Source organism: Epargyreus clarus, unplaced genomic scaffold (assembly GCF_041222505.1).
Source record: "Epargyreus clarus isolate Ecla_fem2 unplaced genomic scaffold, WU_Ecla_fem_2.2 ptg000013l, whole genome shotgun sequence".
In the NCBI taxonomy this organism is placed as follows: Eukaryota; Metazoa; Arthropoda; class Insecta; order Lepidoptera; family Hesperiidae; genus Epargyreus; species Epargyreus clarus.
Window position 1 is genome coordinate 6,797,901 of NW_027332221.1, and position 18,164 is coordinate 6,816,064.

An 18,164-nucleotide genomic window follows, 5' to 3' on the forward strand; every position below is an offset into this window, starting at 1 on the left:
AGTTTGGTACCTAGTACTCGTGTAGGATTTGTGCTTAGGAATTCCATTATAGAAAATTATTTTCAGTAAGACTATGAGGCAACCATACAGTATTTTTAATAGTTTGCATGCATTTCATAAGAATTTTTCTCTTTCTCTTTCAGTGTCACTTCAGTTTAATATTAATTTTAATATTGATTCAATTTTACTTCTAATTTAATTTTTACCGAATTTTAGGAGTATGATACATTTTATAAATCAATTGTAATTAATTTATTTATACTTTTGAACTGTAATTTGTTTTGTAATTATTAATTTCATTATACTTCTGTAATGGATTTTTTTATCTCTTGTTATTCAATTATATGAAATTTTGCCCATGATATATATGCTATTTACATACAAAGTGTAACAAAATGTATTAGTTAATTATTATAACATTGGTAACTTGAAATAAATAAATTGTATTAAGTTAAGGCTGGTACGTGTCAAAAATACTACAAACATAATTTTATAAACAATGTATTAAACAAACCTATTTCTAATATTACAATTATAAAATGTTAATTCGTTTTCAATGTTCATTTAAATTTTAAGAAACCAATTTTAAATTGCTCAGCTTTACCTGAAAAAAAAAAGACAAAACTGCTTTATATATAATAATAACTAATATAACCTAATTTTAATAAAATAGGAAAGTTATTAAACATACATAATCCCATATATAGTTCTATAACTAATAAAAGAAAATGAAATTCTCTATAATATAATCTTTTATTTTAAATAGAAATTTATTATTGTTCAAAATGTAACTTTAAATTTTAATCCCAAATATATTTTTTAAAACATAATCCTTATCTGTTTCTATTGAAAATAATAATAAAGTTAAATAACGGGTACATACCAAATTAATCTAACATTTTTCTTTCTCTAAACGTAGTTCTGCTAAAGCAGCTTTAGCTTTAGCTTCCCTTATTTGTTCCCTTAATAGTTCTTTTTGTAATAGATGTATGGCATCTGCTCGTTCTTTTCTATCATTGTATTCTTTTTTAATGAAACTGACTCTATTGAATACTTCTTTTTTACGGATTGTGGAGGAAGTGGTTGGGTTTATGGACACAATTGGGGTTTCTAAAATTGAGGCAGCGGGCGGATGCAGAGTTGGTAAATAGGGTGGAGTGCTAGGCTTGACTATGACTTTTTCTTTTTCCTCTGTATCGTCAGGCATGTGAATAATAGTCATTTCTAAAAAAAAAAAATATATCAGTAATGCAGCCTGAAAACATAACTACCTCTTGTATAAAGTTAACTAACACATTGCTAACTATAGCATACTAACTAAACTCAACAAAAATGTAATTTGTCATTGTCAGCAACAACAAAATCATCAACCAGTCACTGCGGGTTGTGAATAGATTTTCTCTCAAAACATGAAAGCTTCAGGACATAATTCACCATACTGGACAAATTCAGATTGATGAAGTTTATCTCTAATATGCACATTAAAATACTTCAAATAGTAAGGTATGTAGAGCACCACCATAAAACATTTAAAAATGCATACCTGATATAGTGTCGGAATCAATCGCACCATCAATACTAACAAGTAGCCCTGGAGTCAGCTGCATTACATCGGTGTCTAATTCTGCGTCGCTGGTAGAAGGGCCGCCTCCTGTTGACAACCTATGTTGTCGTTCTGCAGTCAATTTTTCACGTTGTCGCTGCTTTAGGTTCATCCACAACCGCCTTAGTTGTTTACTCGTAACCTACAACATTATCATAAGTATCAAAATCATGCCATTTTTAGCAAATACAAGTCATTTGTATGTATAAGTTTCTGTTAATTCTATAAATATATCTGGCATTTAGCAGCTCAGATACACTGTAGGGAAAGTTTGCCTATATTACAAGTTTTTCACACAGTTTAGGCAGCTACTGACAATACTAAATTAAAAGAAACGATTATTATAAAGACTACCCTGTAAAGATTGTATACCCTTTGTATTTGCAATGATGCTTCATGAAGTAAAGAATAATTATTAGGTATGTTTAAGGTTATTGGTATACATGAAAAATAGATAAGTACTTACTTGACGGGATACGTGGGGGCTGGCATTATATTCACTAGCAATTTTATGCCATGCAGAGTTCTTCTGTTGCAAAGAGTGTCCGTCAGTTTTTTTACACTCCACTACGCTATTATATTTTTTTAAAATATCTATGAAAACGTTTTTTTCCAATTCACTGAATATATGTTTCTTATTCATTTTCATAATAAAACAGTCAATTAATGTAAATACAGCTAATATTTCGCACTTCACAATCAACACGCAACAATGGAACACAGAAAACAAACTAATGACGCGACGCGTTTTGTTGACATTAACAGATTCTGAAATAAAATTCATGATATTTTTTTCCAAAAATATAGCTCGTGGAATCAGTTACTTTTAATTAAATATATAATTTAAAAACTATTTGTTTATTTTATAAATATATTTAATGAGATATTTCACTACATTAAACATTTTATTGCATTAGCAAAGGAGCGGAACCGAAACGCTGCATGACGTGATTGTAATTTTCAACTCTCATTCATTCATAGCTGTCATTTTAAAAAATATTTTTAATCTGTTCTACTGTTTCGAATGAGATGCTTCTCTTGAGACCGGTATCAAATGATACGCACTTGATACTCATTTATTAATTAGCGACGCTCTCAAGTCGCTGATCCCAACTTAAGAGCGACTCAGTTGATACGAACTTAAGATTGATATTGAGATCCATCTATTAATACGGCCCTAAAATGCAAAATCCTAAATATATTGGTTTATTATAATTAAGTTTACACTTTAGCATTTGTACTGCCTCTAGGTCTGATGTGAATATACTTAAATTTTTAAAATCTGGCCTTGCAATGTAGTCGTTGACACCTAAAATTTTACCTCTATTTTCCCAATGTGTTAACAACTTAACATTTACTCTTTTTTCTATATTCTCCATAGTTTTTCCAAATACTGAATTATTCATTAGTTTATAGAAATCTTTTTCAAAAACAGACTTTGCTAATGTCCGCATGTTTGTGTTTAAATCTATATATTTCTCTAACCAAGGACTTTGTTTAAACTTTAGTATCCTGTGTATTTTAGTTACCTTCATTCCCATACTAAGACATTGTTTAAGGTTTTTGTAATGTATTTTATATTTAATTTTATCGTTTAGATTTGAAATTACTTTTATATCTTTTGAATTACCAATGCATATATTTTCAGGACATAGTGGTAAGTCAGAATGCAAGTCGTGGAGATCATCAGGATATTTTAAATCAACTTCCAAAACGTAACCAATATTTGATGTATCGGATACATTAAAGTTTGTTTCAGGGTTTACCCATTCAAAGTCTCCAGTGGGTAGATATTGAGACATAGCCCAACCATACAAATTATTAGCATCCAAGTATATTAAATATGATTGAGGTTCATTTTTATCGTAATCTTCCATGAATTGATTGTTTGCTTTTGCATAACGATTGCTGCATTGAGATACACCACCTCTGATACCGGCCTTAAAAAATGCTATTTGTTCGTAATCCATCAATAGATCTAATTCAATTTTTGTATACTTCAACATTGCATCCCAACTTAACCCTGGAGCAGTGTAGTAGTGAGCGGGATCTAACCCATAAGTCTTAATAAAAAGCTCTCTGAAGTTTTCAAAAACGTCAGTCAAGAGCAATACATCAGTTTTAAGATATAAGTTTGAGTAATCTAACATATTTTGACAACGAAAATGTTTCCAAATTTCATTTGCACGATTATAATCATCATCGGAGACATTTGAATCTGTTAACGAGCTATAGAACTCACTTTGAGTTGGAAGTGACTTGAGTTTTAATGAATCATAAGAAGTCATGAATTCGTAGGGATAAATTCCTTTTCTCCTTAATTTGGTAAAGTCGTCATTGCAAGGGAAGTTTCTTTTTAAATCATGAAATTGTTCATCACTAAGATTTTTAGCTAACTGATCTAGACTGCAAGATAAAAATTTGTATGAATCTACAAATCTTAGACTTATCTGATTATTATTTACTGTTAATGTTTTTGAAAAAGAAATGTACCTCTCTTTATTTTGCGGAATTATTTTTACTTCTCCGTCGACAAAATTTAGGGCATGAACAATAAAATGTGCATCATAATGGCTCAGATTATGTAGGAATACTGGAATATAACGCGGAGTCTTAAATTTTTTTAAACAGATTTCATGAACTACACCTCTAATAGTGCCAGTATGAAAGTCAAAATCGAAATGTTTATCTTCATTCAAATTCGTTTCACATACATGACAAATTTTAGATTCCGATAGTAAATTATTTTCATCATCACTAGATAAAGGCTTAGGCCTCATTTGAAAAATATTTTTTGTACATATTAATTTTAAATCTTCATATGAACGTTTCATAAACTCTGTTGCGCAATCTGGCCCACTATATGTTTCGAATTTTGATAAAGTATCATCATACGAACATTTTATATAATAACCGAAACTATATGTGGGCGCGCCGGTAGGTAGATCTACAATGGTATTTCGATTCAACTAATTTAACCAATATTTATAAAAATTATAGTTAAAATAATTAAACGAATAAGCGTTAATGCCACCACAGTAACAATAACACCCAAGCAAAATACCAAACAGTTCAGAGCACCACCGTGCCGTGCCCACTATTGGACAACTTCTGATCTGTTGACAGTTGCGCGCCCCTTTTTTATACCATGATACGGGTAGCCAATTGTTAATACGGAGCGGTAGTTCGAAATTAATATCATGTGATTTTAAAAACGGAATATTTATATATATGAAAATGAAGCATTCTCCCACACGGCCATTCTGACGAGCAGCCGTTACGGCTCGCGAACAAAAGTTTAAAAAAATCAAATTCAATAATATTAAAGAAGTGGATAAACTACTTTAGATTCGCGGATAATATAGTCTCAATTTTAACCACAGAAGCCAAATCTCATGGTACACAAAACACGTAACTTTAATTGGTTAACCCCATAACCGGTGTCTAATAGTGTAAATGAATGGTCGTGTCACATGAAAAGAACTGCCAAATCACATGGCTGATGTCAAGTCATATGACATCATAAATTCGCTAAGTCACATAGCTTACGTACATAATTGATTATTATCTGAAAAGAATTGCCAAATCACATGGCTGATGTCAAGTCACATGACATCATAAATTCGCTAAGTCACATAGCTTACGTACATAATTGATTATTATCTGAAAAGAATTGCCAAATCACATGGCTGATGTCAAGTCACATGACATCATAAATTCGCTAAGTCACATAGCGTACGTACATAATTGATTATTTCCTGAAAAGAATTGCCAAATCACATGGCTAATGTCAAGTCACATGACATCATAAATTCGCTAAGTCACATAGCTTACGTACGTAATTGATTATTATCTGAAAAGAATTGCCAAATCACATGGCTGATGTCAAGTCACATGACATCATAAATTCGCTAAGTCACATAGCGTACGTACATAATTGATTATTTCCTGAAAAGAATTGCCAAATCACATGGCTAATGTCAAGTCACATGACATCATAAATTCGCTAAGTCACATAGCTTACGTACGTAATTGATTATTATCTGAAAAGAATTGCCAAATCACATGGCTGATGTCAAGTCACATGACATCATAAATTCGCTAAGTCACATAGCGTACGTACATAATTGATTATTTTCTGAAAATAATTGCCAAGTCACATGGCTGATGTCAAGTCACATGACATCAAAAACATTCATTAAGTCACATAACGTACGTACATAATTGATTATTTCCTGAAAAGAATTGCCAAGTCACATGGTTGATGTCAAGTCACATGACATCAAAAACATTCGTTAAGTCACATAACGTACGTACATAATTGATTATTCCCTGAAAAGAATTGCCAAGTCACATGGCACTCGGGTTATTATCAAACATAAACATGACTGTTGGCCAGACAATCATCGATATGCAAGACAATCCCGATAACACTGAACTTACAATCCACATACCGTTCCAAAGTTCGCAGGTACTCAAGAGAAACACAAAGTTTTTACCAGATTTTTGACTGTCGATACTGTCATTGCTTCACAGGATTCACAGTCATCTGACATGTTCAAATAGTTTACTTTCCATAGCACATGTTCTCGTAGTCTGAAAACACATTACATTATATGTATAGTCAATAATTATATACGATATAACGAGAGAGCTCCGCGTTTCGTTCATGGTTTGAGAGTAAAATCTACAGTTCTTTTCGTTTGGCTCGCTTAAATCTATGGCATAGTCTTCTGCATCGCCAAACGTACACTGGGTAGAGACTCCAGATACCCTTGAGAATATATTTCCCGATGTGTAGTTCTTCACGATGTCTTCCTTTACTGAATTTGTTATAATGTGTCTGACTATCTCAGACAGGATTTCTTGAAAATCATTAATGCCTTTTAAGTCAGCTCATTTGACTATGACAGAATTTTATAAGAAACTATTCGAGACCTGCTCAAAACCATGCACGAGTGCTTTTCTTATTTAGAACTGTAAACAAATAAGCTGTAACAAGCATAAAAATAAAAAAGTAAAAGTTAATTTCAAACCGAAAAACCTGATGTCTACAACACAAATGTGTGAAAATAATAATAAAGTGAATTGTCACGTTCAAAACAGTTTTAATGTCAACTTTACATACAGTAAAGAAAATATCAGAGCAGCAAGTACTCCGTGGTCGTTATTCTTAATAAAATATTCAAAATACTATTGCCTTACCATAACATAAGCTATAGTTCGCACCGTTCATGTGATGACGTTAAATGCCAACGAAATAACACTCTGAAGTCCACAGTTACATTACAACGAAAACCAGGTCATTAAACGTAAAAAGTTATTGGAGTCATCCTACCTTCATTATATTATTTACCTTATATCATTTTACTTTTACCTTGAATTTTACAATTACCTTCGTTTGTGCGATAGGCATTGCTGCAAACAAAGTCTTTACCACACAATAATGATCACACATTGCAGAGTCCAATTTGACAGTAGAGTATGTACTCTTGTCTCTGTTTCTTTTTGCAGTATTCGATTTTTCGAATTTTATCAGAACTTGCAGTAGGTATATAATTGCTCGTCCGAACCTGACTTTGACTTATAAATCTGCAAAGATATACATTTTAATTAGTAGAATAACAAACAGCGGTCGAAACAGTATGAACACAAAATAATAACGAATATTTTCTGGTATGAACCGCGAGTTCCAATACAATATCTGATAATAATAGAATTACCTACTTCAATTTAATATAACACATACGTTAAGTAACTGTTATCACCAGAAATTGTGAATAACTTCCAAAAGTTATTGTAATTAACCATTTGAATAATAAGTATACCTACAAATACCGTTATTTCGTCCCGTATTGATTTATACATAATATTCGCTCACACACAAAAACTTTAAACCAAATTTTAGAAGTAGCAGACAAGCATGCAGTCCACCTGATGGTAAGTGGCTACTGAGGCCCATCAATATCTTCAACACAGCAGAGCCTAACACTGCTGTATGGTATTGGTATTGCCGGACCCTAAAAGTTTCTACCACCTTTATAACCTTTATCTGCTTGAGTGTAACGACGACAAAATTATGAATAGGAGAAAAACACGCCGAATTGTTTCGTATAATATAAACATTGCGTGCGTGAATATTCTGAATTTGTTATATCCACAGCCGTATATCTAGACGTAATGTCGTCATCTACACAGTTACAAAACTAAATAAAATAACAATAAACTCCTTATGTCAATGAATAATTAAAACATTTAGATTGTTAGCTAGATTACATGATGGTATAGTTGACTTACCACTGTTAAAGTATTCACTAAAGGTACCAACATAATATAATTTCACACGTAAAGTCTAGGATCGTGATGTACGTCATCTCGAAATGTATTATTTACTATGACACAAAATAAGAAAGAAGATCCAATAACAATTTAAACTACTGTAAAACAAGTTCAAACTTTAAGTTATTATTAAAAATACTTGATCGACTCCGAGCGAGGCTGATGAATTGTCTTTATTAAATTAAACCTTTAAACACATTTGACCGATCAAAATGCTTACAGCTTTGCACCATTATGATAACTGTTTTTTTTTTCTACAGTCAGCTAAGCTTCGATTCTCTTTACATATGAAAATTTTAAAGTGGATTGCAAGTAGTTACACATTATGTCACAAAAAAACATGTGAAAAACATAGAAGACTGAAGGTTTATTAATAAGTTATAACTTACGTTAATTCACCATTTTACCTAGTCCAATACACCGTTGGGGTTACAATGCGAACACTATCAAACTCCTTTTCTTCAGCTTTACCTCCATGTATACTTCGTAAATTGTAACCACCAAAATCTAAATGTTACATTTTCATTCAAGTTTCGTCCACGTCGACATCACAAGTCAAGTGTTGTTACAAAACCCCCCAATAAGCAGCTTTTACAGATTCTGGGAACAAGCGCTAGGTAAATATTATTAGATAGCATCCTATTAAATATGACAAGCATTGGTTGAGAGTTTCAATGACCACAATACAAATGTAACCTATGCATTTGCAATAATAATAAGGCCATCACCGATAGCTATCACGGTGTTCCAGGTGAAACTAGAAATAAAACTTACGATATTTACGGGCCATGGAATTGCGATGGTAAAAAGTATGCTACCTGATTTATCAAACCTTTTACTTCAAAAATAATCTTCATTGTGACTAGTTTTATTTTAAGACTGGGAGTTTATTACGAATGTTAAATGCATTACAACGAATACATACAAAAGATATCAGAACTTGTATTCACAATCTTAAAATATTTTTTGCAGCGTAATAATTTAAAAGAATATGATCGCTATTCATCTACTTATTTAGCATAAGTAAGGATCGCCTCTTAATGAGTTGCTATAAGCAACGAAACTGTGAAAAGCATAGTTGAAATTACTCGAAATTTTAAAAACCCAAAACATTTCTAAAAACATGTCGGTACCTACACGTATGATTGTTATTTTTTCGCGCATAACCAAACATTTTCATATTAGTGATTCTTATAATCTTTAATAACTTTCAAAAAGCAAATAAATAGCAAGTTTAACAATCGAAAATATAAAAACCATTTGTTTGATCATACCGGAGCGCCAATCGTTCGCCAATGAGTCTCGGCGCCAATGAGTCTTAATTACGTAGACGGTTAACATGGATGATGCAAACCACCTTCCACCTCCTCAATTTTCATACTCAAGCTTGCGGTACCCAAGCTTGCGGTTGCTTTCACACGCTTTTCCGGCGGCACCACCGCCACACCTATTTCAACCTAATAACAGCAGTGTTAAGCGCTGCTGTGTTCCGGATTGAAGGGTGTGGTAAGGGAGACAGACTTTTCCGAGGCGTTCCAGCTTAGTCCTCAGGGGTAGCGGCGCATCTGTGGCCGACCTCAGGTAGGAATATCTAATCCTATCTGGGGTTGATTACAGATGTCCATGGGCGGCAGTAGCCACTTACCATCAGGTGGACTGCATGCTCGTCTGCTACTCCTATATTATAAAAAAAAAAAAAAAAAAAAAACGCTTGCTAAAATAATGCATATAAAATTATTTCAATATTTAGACAAACCGTACACGTTACTCACGCAACCGGTTTCATCATGTGTTTCACACACAGCTCCTCCAATGTCGAAGGCCTTGTCAATATTGCCTCCATTGCGCGTCCCAAACTGTCGTCAGGAGTACAGCCACGATAAATTCTTCAGTTGAACACTTCCTATACACGCGGTTGATTATCTTCTGTTACCGTTACTTTAAAACTATTACGTAATAAAAGGGCGTATCCTATCCCGATTCTGATGTGGGCGCGCCGGTAGGTAGATCTACAATGGTATTTCGATTCAACTAATTTAACCAATATTTATAAAAATTATAGTTAAAATAATTAAACGAATAAGCGTTAATGCCACCACAGTAACAATAACACCCAAGCAAAATACCAAACAGTTCAGAGCACCACCGTGCCGTGCCCACTATTGGACAACTTCTGATCTGTTGACAGTTGCGCGCCCCTTTTTTATACCATGATACGGGTAGCCAATTGTTAATACGGAGCGGTAGTTCGAAATTAATATCATGTGATTTTAAAAACGGAATATTTATATATATGAAAATGAAGCATTCTCCCACATATACAAATCATGCTTTTGAATATTTTCTGTGTAAGACCTAGACGGATCATTAGAACATACATTTATTGGTTTTAAAAATGCTTCAAAGTCAGCATATATAACAAAGGGTAATTTTAGTTTGTTGTTAAAATTCTCAAATTTTATTTTATTATTTGCCGCTGGTTTTCCGAACCAGTCTTTCAATGTTTTAGTACCATCTGGTATATTGGTTTTAATATGAGCGTGACAGAATTATAATTTAGCATTAATCTTATTTTTATATAATTTATGAAATAACAGACATAACTGTTTCTTGTAATTCAGGAAACTATTTTTCAATAATGTTAAAGTATGATATAAAGTTATATTTATCTTGTTTAATATTTATTCTCCAAATAATAAGTCATGAGTACTGAAAGTGTATTGTTCAGATACTTTATTGTTTATAAACATCAACAGTACTTACGAGCCAGTGTTACGCTATAATAAGGATTATATTTTCTTTATGATGCAAATTTTAAGAAATGTATATTTTTTATTTATATTAAAACTTAATAATTAAAATATAATATACTAAATTAACATAAGCATTAAAATATAAATTTGTTAAAATATTAAATTTAATAATATTTAACTGGCTGGAAAAACAAGTGCAGTTATTTTCTTCATTTTTTTCTTTTTGCGTTGTTCGAATTACGATACATGGTTTCTTCGGACAAAGACGCAATACGAAGAGATAATATAATTAATATACAATAATTTACATAAAAACAGGATAATTTAACCCAGGTATGATACTGTTATTCTATATTGTCTTAATTTGAATGGTAAATTCATTATAATATAATTTAAAACTTAGTTTTGTTTTTAAATACTGATAATTCCTATTTACTTATTTCCAATCGTAAATTTATTTTAATTATATTGAAATTTTAGTTTTGTTTTATTGACTAAGATAACTTTTGTTTAATAAATTGTGACGATAATTTAAAATACTCGTATTTATTTTTATTTTGCAACCTGTCTTTTGTAGTTAATCTATTATCAGAAGTGGGATCGAAAGTGTGTATTCTGACACCTTTTCCTACAAGTTTCAGATTTATTCACACAATATAAGATACAAGATGGATCCAGCTGTCTTAGGGACTCCTTGGGGCTATTCGAGATTCTGTCTCAGGTCCACGCCGTTCAGACGATGACGTTGCGCTGCCTGTGTTTGACCCAGCGACGAGCGACAACGGAGCGGCTAGGTGGTGCCGCAATGTAGAGACGCTTGCCAAGGAATTTCAGTGGAGCAGCGTGGCCAGCGTAGCTAAGGCGGGTAAGGCCCTTAAGGGCTCAGCATTATTGTGGTATGAGTCCTGGAGCCCATCTGAGGGACGTTCATGGGATATATTCCAAAAAGAACTTACGGCTCTTTATCCTTGTAGTACTCCGTGTCTTACGCGTACGGTAATTGGCTCGTTATCACACCAGTATGCAAGTAACGTCCGCTCCCGCTCGTGGCTACCGCGTGACTGTCACCTCACTACCCGTGTGCCCGAGACAACGTCATGTTTACAGATCACAAACATTACATCCCTTTCTTATTATAAATTTATTAATCAATAATAATTTGGTTACAATATAATCACTCTATCAAGTACAATGTTTCACAACAAATTCCTTATTCAATATTACTTGATTCACTACCTTGGCCTTCATCCTGAACTTTCCATTCACCTTTTACTCTCTTCAAGTGAATTACGTTCCGTCTAAGTTTTTGTCCCGTTTCCTCATTTCTTACAACTACATCTCCACCGTCCGAATGTTCTACAACATGTGGTGTCGGTTTAAAGGTGGTTGATAGCTTATTTCCTTTTTCTATATCTTTAACGTATACTTTTTCCCCTTCTGAAAGTGATGGGTACTCAGCATGTCGTTTCCTGTCCCCATACTCTTTTCCTTTCTCTTTCTCCATTCTATCTTTGTCTCTTACTTCGGAATCATTAATCTTATTATTGTTGTCAAGTAAAGACGGAATCTTATCCCTATTTTGTCTACTGAAGAAAAGTTCGGTAGGTGTCTTTCCTGTCACAGAATGTGGGGTTGAGTTGTACATCATTAAATACTCCCACATACTTTCCTTTAAATCTTATTTTTGTAGGTGACTAATTTTTAATCTTTTTAATATATCCCTATTTTGTCTCTCGACCTCGCCATTTTGCTGAGGCCAGTAAGGTATTGTGTTGAATAGTTTTATATTGCACTGTCGGCAATATTCCTTGAATTCATCGCTAACGAATTGCCGACCATTATCTGCTGTAATTGATGAGGGATATCCGAGACGACTGAATATTTCTTTTAGAAGTTTAATTATTTGCAAACTAGTGATTGTTTTAGTAAATTTTACCTCTTTGTACCTACTGTAATAATCAATAACTACCAGCAAGTAGTCGTTGCTTGGCAGTGGACCCAATAGGTCTATTGCAATCCATGGAGCCATGGGGAGCTCACGTCGTTTCATAGGTGGTGACTTGGTAACCCAACAAGAGTACATCCTTTACACGCTTTTACTCTTAATTCAGCATCCTTGTCTATTCTTGGCCACCAAACTTTTGATCTCAGCCTGCTTTTCATCGATACTATCCACGGGTGACCTTCGTGTGCAGCATCTAACACACTTTTTCGGAGTTCTTTTGGTATTACAATTTTGGTGCCTCTCAATAATATTTTATCGTAAAAACAAAGCTCATTTTCAAATATTTTATATCCTTTTACCGAATCATCCCAGTCTTTATTGTACATTCCTCTTTTTACGTTTTTAATTTCTTGGTCACGTCCAGAATATTCTGATAGGATTTCCATGGGAATAGCACAAGGCCTAGACTGTTCCGCTATCTGCTGTACATAATCCTCAATTTTTCCCGGGACACTGTGATATTCACAAAGTCTTGACAAAGGATCGGCTATATTGACTTTACCAGGTCCGTATTTAATATTGTATCGGAAAGCTTGTAGGCGTAGGACCCAGCGTTCAACGCGCGCACATGGTTTCGACTTTTGCCCAAATAAAAATTCTAGTGGCTTATGATCCGTAATTAGATCAAATGTTTTTCCAAACAGAAAAATCTTAAAGTGCTCTACGGCCCAAACCAAACCAAGTGCCTCTTTTTCTGTTTGGCTATATTTCCGTTCCAGTTCATTAAAGTGCGGTTACCGTATGCAATAATTGTAGATCCTCTGCTATCATTTTGTATTAACACAGCTCCCAACCCTACAGGACTCGCATCAGCAATAACCTGTGTTTCATCATTAACGTCGTAATATCCCAATGTTGGCATGTTGCTGAGAGCTTGCTTCAGATTCTCAAATGCTCGATATTGTTCATCTTCCCATAAATCTTCTATGTTTGCTTTTTTTCCAGATTTATTTCTCAATATTTTTTTTAAAGGTTCCGTCATTGTTGATAGATTTGGCAGCCATTTATTAATGTAATTTACTAACCCTACAAAACTTTGAAGTTCCTCCACTGTCTTAGGTGTTCTAAATTCAGCTATACTGGTCATATATTTTTTAAGCGGCTTCACTCCATCTCGTGTTAGTTCATGTCCGAGAAAACTAATCTTTTGCACCTTGTATACAGTTGCTTTCGTTCAACAAGACATTATTTTCTTTTAAAACGTCTAAAACTTTGGATAGCCGTTTATCATGTTGATTCTCATCTTCTCCATACACTAAGATATCATCAATAAAATTTATTACGCCATCTAGTCCCGTCAACATCTTTTCAACTATTTTTTGAAATAATTCCGGCGCACACGTTATACCGAACATAAGTCTTTTGTATCTATACAAGCCTTTTGAAGTTATAAATGTCGTCAAATGTCTTGAATTAGGGTGGATCTCCACTTGATGGAAAGCGTTTTTTATGTCAAGTTTCGAAAAATATGTAGCTTTTTTAATTTTCGGCAAAAAATTATCCATGCAGGGTAATGGATGATTTTCCCTCATAATTGCGGAATTCGCACGTCTCATATCAATGCATAGTCGTATGTCGTCATCGTCCTTTAGAATAGGTACTACCGGGGAAATCCAACGAGAAGGTCCATGTACCTCTTCAATAATGTCGCTGTCCAAGAGCTCCTTTATTTTGCGTTCTACCTTATCTTCAATAGGAATTGGAATTCTCCGGTACGGTTGTGATACAGGCTTGCATTTTTCATCAACTGGAATCTCAACCAGTACATCCTCGAATTTTGGAAAAGGCTTAGAGGATTGTGTGATTTCGTTTATTCCAATACCTAACTTGAGGACTCCTAAGCGAAGAGCAGTGTCCTTTCCCAATAAATCTCTTGATCCTTCTTTAATAACGTAAACTGTAGTGTGATCAGATTTCTTATTTTCTTTGATGTCAGTTTCGAAAGACCCTTTTACATTCAAAGGTAATTTACTCGCGTATGAATATAAGTTTTTGTTTGACCCCTTAATTTGATTAGTACATAGAACTTTTTTCTTTTTTAAATTTTCCCATGTCTTTTCAGTAATTAAATTTAATTTACATCCAGAATCTATAAGCAACTTCAATTTGATTCCACCCATTTCACATTCAATGGTAGCTTCGTCGTCGTCATTCATGTTAAAAATATAATGGTCCTCGTCAGAAGAGTCATGTACAAAGTTTATTGAGTCTATTTCATTCCGTTTCTTTTTTATTTTAGGTTCGTCATTTTGTTTGTTTTCCAGTTTACGCTTTTGGGGTCTTGTCCTACACATTGCACTAAAATGCCCGGATTTGCCACAGGCATGACAATTTTTCCTTTTTGCAGGGCACTCCTTTGACGCAGTATGCGCATTGTATCCACATCTACTACAATTACTTGGTCCAGGTTGACTTGTCGATTCTTTCATTTTACTAGTCTCATTTTTATTTTTAATATAATCTTTCTCAGTGTTATAAAAAATTTTGCGACTTGTAATTGTATTGATATCATTTGACTTTCTTTTTTGGCCATACTCTTCCAGTTGATGAGTTACTAATTCTAAAGTATTTGCTTCAGTTATGATTTTGTCCAATGTAACAGTGTCTCCTAATGTTAATATTTTTTTTCGCAGTTCCAACGAAAAACATTTTTCCACGATCTGATCAATTATATGCTCATCGGGACTAGTGAATTTACATTTTCTAGTTTGATTCCTCAATTTCACAACAAATTTTTCAAACTTTTCCCCTTCATCCTGCTTGATTTGACGGAATAAATGTCGTTCGTAAATTTTATTCTGCTTTGGAAGAAAATAGTCATCCAGCTTCTCAATAACTGTTTTAAACACTTGTGATACATTTGTAGAATTTTCTTCGTAAGCACCAGGTAAGTTGTAAACAATTTCTTGGAGTCCTGGTCCTCCTAAAAGGAGCAATGTTGCTCTCTTTCTTCCTTCGCCTGTAATTCCTGATGCTTCCAAATATATGTGAAAAGATCTTTTCCATTGCTCCCATCTCAGAGCAACTGTAGCGTTGTCTCCTTCGAGATCTAGCTTTTCAGGAGCTGGCAATAAGTTTGTCATTTTCGGAGTAGATAGATTCGGGGCGACCTGGAACCGAAGTTAGTTTCGGTGACTACTGTTTACTATTAGGGCGTCCCATTGTGTAAACACGGGTATCTAGTAGTACTGGTTAGTACTACCTTTTCCACAATCTCACAATCACGTACAATTTACAATTTCATGTAGGTTTGTACTACCTAACACAAACAATTACGTACAATTTACAATTTCATGTAGGTCTGTACTACCCAATCCACACAATCATGCACGATTTACATTTTATTGTAGGCTCGTACTACCTAACACACAATCACGTACAATTTACAATTTCATGTAGGTTTGTACTACCTAACACACGCACGTCACGCACAATTTACATTTTCATGTACGTTCGTACTACCTAACTCACAGTATAATTATTGCAATAAGTACGTATGCTCTAAAACAGCATTAAGTTTATGAAATCACCGGAAGGAATTAAGAACTACTGAAAAATTGATCACAATCATGCACGATTTACATTTTCATGTAGGCTCGTACTACCTAACACACAATCACGTACAATTTACAATTTCATGTAGGTTTGTACTACTTAACACACGCACGTCACGCACAATTTACATTTTCATGTAGGTTCGTACTACCTAACTCACAGTATAATTATTGCAATAAGTACGTATGCTCTAAAACAGCATTAAGTTTATTAAATCACCGGAAGGAATTTAGAACTACTGAAAAATTGAGCAATCTTACACAATACAAATTAAAATCTTAAACGTTAGGCATCCGCCTAACAATCCTTTGAATCCATGTAATTATGGTACAAAAATTAATGTTAAGTAAGTCAAGGATTAATAACATTCTTATAGCTAATTTATTTAACTTTAATCCATTTTAGTCATTAATTTAATCCATTAAAACGATTAGTTACTACAGTCGCATCTAATACACAATACTTAATTATTAATTTCAATTCAATTTACGGGTAGTTTAAAATATAACATTAATCCGCATTGCAATGCCGCGACGTGATGAATCATCGGGAACATTGTAAAAGACCTACAAAGTGTAGTGATAAACGAAACAATATATTAAGGTTTTGTTTGGTAAATTAAAGGTACATATTTTGTTTTGTTTCAATATAATCTTTTAGTGTATTTACTAAAAATATTTTACACGTGCAAATCTTATTTATATGCATATTGAATTATTGACCCTCCGGTAATTTAACAATCTGTTCGGAAACGCTACCGGTAACGCCATCTAGTGAGCGTCTGCCTACATATTGAAAGAAGCCGATGCGGGTGCCGTTGTCACTTTAAAATAAATTGTTCTTCGTGACCGACAGAAAGTTCGAAATTAGTTGATTTTTATTGGGTAGATAAACCTGAAGCCCCCGCATACTAAACACAATCCATTACACACATACACTGCATAAAAACTTAAACCATTAAATTATCCATCTACATACATATTCATTTTTTCTTCCTTGTTTTTTCTTTTAGAATATACATATATATATATATATATATATATATATATATATATATATATATATATATATATATATATATATATATATATATATATATATATATATATTATTTAACATCTGATCTTTTACCTCGTCGCCACATGTAGTACTCCGTGTCTTACGCGTACGGTAATTGGCTCGTTATCACACCAGTATGCAAGTAACGTCCGCTCCCGCTCGTGGCTACCGCGTGACTGTCACCTCACTACCCGTGTGCCCGAGACAACGTCAAAGGTGGTAGAACCCTTTGTGGTTCGACTCCGGCGGCACCACCGCCACACCTATTTCTACCTAATAACAGCAGTGTTAGGCGCTGCTGTGTTCCGGTTTGAAGGGTGTGGTAAGGGAGACAGACTTTTCCGAGGCGTTCCAGCTTAGTCCTCAGGGGTAGCGGCGCATCTGTGGCCGACCTCAGGTAGGAATATCTAATCCTATCTGGGCTTGATTACAGATGTCCATGGGCGGCAGTAGCCACTTACCATCAGGTGGACTGCATGCTCGTCTGCTACTCTTATATTATAAAAAAAAAAAAAAAAAAAAAAAAAAAAAAAATGTTTACAGATCACAAACATTACAATCCTGATAAACGAAACCTTTCGGAAAAGTTGACAAAAGCAACTCTATATACTTCAGAAACTGCACAATCATACTGCGAATACGCAAGGGAGAAAATAAGATTGCTTCGCAGCACAAATATTTCTTTTACTGAAGTACAGCTAGTAGAACTTATTTGTTACTTATTTGTGCATAGTTGATGTAAATGTAAAAATGGCATCTTTTTACAGCAATGTTAAAACAACTTCAGTATTAATTTCGTTATTTTTAACCGACTTCAAAAAGGAGGAGGTTATCAATTCGGCCGGTATCT

General features: G+C 33.8%; 1 long non-coding RNA gene across 1 annotated transcript; it reads right to left on the reverse strand.

Moving 5' to 3' along the window:
* Positions 1–485: 485 nt before the first annotated feature.
* On the reverse strand, positions 486–2,769 carry LOC140746825 (uncharacterized). Its single transcript, XR_012102820.1, has 4 exons — positions 2,070–2,769; positions 1,544–1,745; positions 884–1,224; positions 486–604 (listed from the first exon to the last, which is right to left on the reverse strand). It is a non-coding gene; the product is annotated as an uncharacterized LOC140746825 (long non-coding RNA).
* Positions 2,770–18,164: the final 15,395 nt, after the last annotated feature.